Raw genomic sequence first — 3,807 nt, forward strand, 5'->3', positions numbered from 1 at the left:
TGTATATTGCAGGCAGGTTTAATAGGGTTTTCAGCTGGTTGTCGACCCATATCCTACGATTTTCGTACCGTGACCTCAACACTTCCCAGGCAAGCTCGATTGGTCAATGGGTATTGCTTTACCTCGTTTGTTTTAGGCGTAGGTGGTAAAGTTTTTGAGCAGGTGTTAGTTTTGAGCGGTTTTTATAGACTGCCGTAAACATGTCTCTGAATGCTGGCCAGTCTTCGTACCCACCGTGGAAGACTTCGGTGTCGCACGGTGGTACCTTAAGATAAAAACCATCGGAGTGGGAATCATTTATAGGGTGGTTGGAAGTTGCTTGTTGGCTGGTGCTAGCAGTACTAAAAAGCTGTAAAGCTTCTAAAATTTCGGATTTACATGTTTCCATGCATTTAGCGAATTTACGTTCGACAGAGCCGCTTAGGTCTGTATAGCTATCAGGGAAGCTGATTTCTCTATGGGACTCTAGCACCTTTGCCCATGTTTTCTCAAGGTCCTCTAATTTTACCTTTAGTAAAAATTCAGACAAGCCGGTTGCTTGAGAAGGGGATCATTTTGAACAGTAAACCTCTAATTCGTTACTGTCATAAATAAATTCTTTTAAACAGTGGTCAGTAGTAAGGGGGCTCGTATTCTCTGCAGTCTTTGGCATTTTCGCTAATTTTTTCTTCTTTGATTAAAAATTAGTTAAATAAACTTGAAATTATTGATAGAATAAAATTTGATTATACTCTGATATGTGTATTTATTGATTGTTCGCTGGGTTGTGTTTTATTTCGGGTCCCGCTGCACTTGTCTCAGCGCGTTTGAGTACAAGCAGTAATATGTATATAGGCGTGTGGTTTGTTGTTGGCTCTGGGATGAGCAAATTGAAAACCAAAAATATTTGCCGATAATAACTGAGGTGTACCAATGCCCTTTCAAATGCTGTGCTAATATGTATGCACTTGTCGATATATAACAAAGTACATGTATGTAAATATGGCGATATGGCGTGATGTTGCTTATGTTGTTCTTACCTACATATGGTCATACACTTACTTTGTTAGGGGGTGGGTTTGCTAGCGTAAGCCACTGGTCCGGCTCGAAGGGCCATGTTTCGGCTAGCTTCACCGCTGAATAATAAAAACACGTACCTTTTTTGTTTGAAATAATTAGAGTTCACTTTTATTCTTTTAACTATAAAAAGGCACAACAACAGGCGAATGAGCACGGATCAAAAAATAACACACGTACGCGGCGGCGGATCGTCTACGACTTTGTTGATGCTGCTGTGCTGTTACCTTTCGACAAGGCAGCCGTGGTCCTTTGGCCACACTGACACGGCGTTGCCAGATCGCCACGTTGACGGAGGTGGAGACTTACTCCGAAAATTCGATCATGTTCTCAACACAAAACATATTTCGTTTCCACAAAAATAAACCGAACACTATTAAATTGAAGAAACAGTCGATGTCCAAAACTCTGGAGGAACACTGAAAGAATTCTGTATTTTAAATTAGCATACGAATTCGGAATGTCTAAGGTGGAAAAGAAACGAACCTTTCTACAAGGAAACAATTACAGAAAAGGAATTTTCTTACACGGTATTCATGTCTCCGCCAGCAAATTGTGACGACATCATTTAAAAGCATCTAAGGAGATGCTGTTTATTAGATGGCACATTCAACAAGCCAATGTGCCAAAATGCGGGTATAAATAATTATTGATTATTTAATATCGGAACCGAGATCATTAAGTTTATTGATTGGTTGGCAGCGTAGCGTGACGTGGTGTGGTGCGCCGGTCGCGCGCGGACGCGGGCCGCCGAGAAGCTAAACAAATTTAATGTTTGAAAGAGCAATAATGTCAATGGATCCTATTTCGCTTTTGAAAAGGTAATAATGCCAATTGACTTTATTTTGCACCAGGGTGGGAAATAAAGTCAATTGACCTTATTTCCATTGATCTTATTACCTGTCACCGAAACTTTTACCTATCTATAAATACAGATATAATTCTTCCGTTCCGTTCCAATTTTTGATGAATGCCTACAAATTCATTGTAAGACATTTATGGTATTTCGTGTGAAATAAGTCTATTTATATTGGATTTCTGTGGACCAGTGATTTTCTCTCATTCTGAAATTGCCACAACCTTTTCTATACAGATTCAAGGACGATTCACCATCTTGCCGGATCATTCTTTCCACAAGAACTTCTTCACGGACATAACGCTTTCGTTGGTTATTTAAGACGGCAATAGAGGATATGCTTCCAGACGACCACAAAACCAAATGTGAACGTGAATTGTGGTGAAAACTTTGTACCAAATATTTGAATAAAGAAAGAAATTTTGGGTGGGACGAAGTTCGCCGGGTCTGCTAGTTTACATATAGAGTCAAACTTCCTGAAACGGGCCACTAAAAATTAAGTAGTAGAATTTCAAATATGTTTCGCAGAAATTCAAAGGTCTATATGTGAAAATTAATGTCTTAAAATACTTATTGAAAATTTCAATTTTTCAAAAATTTATTCATAAAGTACGACTGTTTAAACATCACCGTGAATACGCGAAACCACTACCGAAGTTGAAACGCAGCACCGATACACCACGCGGCCGTTCGTCGTTGCATGCTTACGTTTTTAAAAGCATAGGTCTATTATTATTATTGCATATGTTAACAATTCTTACGATTAATTCTTTATATTAACCCTTAATTAGGCGCATAAAGAAAATCATACAAAAATTTTTCGCATGGGCGCGCGAGTTTTTCAAGAAAGTTGATTTTGATTTTTGTTCTTTAGCTGAATATAAAAAACATGAGAAGACGTTGGAGAAACGTTTTGCTACAGCCAAAACCATCAAGGGAACACGCCAGTTTCATTGCTACAAACCCTCTGATTCAAATTGTTTAGAATGTAAGATTTTTTCAAGCCACTCAGAATATGTAATTGTAAAAATATAAAAAAAACAACGTTGTAATTACATAAATAACAAAATTAGTAGACGTACTTAATTAAACGATGTTTCATTCGTAAAGTACCAATCATTCATAAGATACTTGTGCTGATAAAGAGGTAAGCATGCAACGACGAACGGGGGCGTGGTTTATCGGTGTTGCGTTCCAACGTCGGTACTGGTTTCGCGTATCCACGGTAATGTTTAAACATTCATACCTTTTCATCGTATAGAGTGCACTAAAATATTTTTTGCACGAATGGTTAGTGTATACTTTATAGAATAAGATCGTAAATTTTTTTTTGTTTAACACAAGGAGAAGGCTGTTAAATTGTCAATTGTTTATTGCAAAATTAATTATTATTTAGTAATATTAATACAGTATATTTTGCTTAGCTGCCCAATCTTCTTTGCACCTAAAACTTGTGCACTTAACCGAAAAAAGCACTTAAGCGAATTTTCTTTACTACTTCAATGAGGAATGTATCCGAATCCCTATGAAACCAAATAATGGAGGAGCACTTACCACGTAGAAATTACTGCAAGCGAAATTTTTTCGAATGGTATCCAATTATTTATATAACTACATAAAATGATAGCCGTTTTCGTTGTTCTGCGAGATGAGCAAAATAAATAAAAGTTTGTAAAATTAGGTAATTGTACGTCCACTGCAGGTAAACGTAATACTTTCTTTGATAATTGATAACAGTTGCACAATTTTTAAGGCAGGTATCGCCAATGTGCAGGTAGGTTTAATGCATCTATCGGAGGAGTTTCCTTATAATGTTAAAAATAATGCCGCTAATGTGCATTTTAGGGTAGGTATCTGAAATGTGCACTTAAGCATAAAGGCAGCAAAGCAAAATA

The 3,807-nt window shown here is 37.3% G+C and overlaps 1 protein-coding gene across 1 annotated transcript in view; it reads right to left on the minus strand.

Annotated features, from left to right (window-relative positions):
* Positions 1-3,807, minus strand: part of LOC118733982 (allatostatin-A receptor-like) — a gene marked incomplete in the record, with an annotated part of 226,522 nt that overhangs the window by 123,092 nt on the left and 99,623 nt on the right.

The sequence above is a fragment of the Rhagoletis pomonella genome, unplaced genomic scaffold (assembly GCF_013731165.1).
Source record: "Rhagoletis pomonella isolate Grant_MI unplaced genomic scaffold, Rhpom_1.0 Rhpom_scaffold_00002, whole genome shotgun sequence".
In the NCBI taxonomy this organism is placed as follows: Eukaryota; Metazoa; Arthropoda; class Insecta; order Diptera; family Tephritidae; genus Rhagoletis; species Rhagoletis pomonella.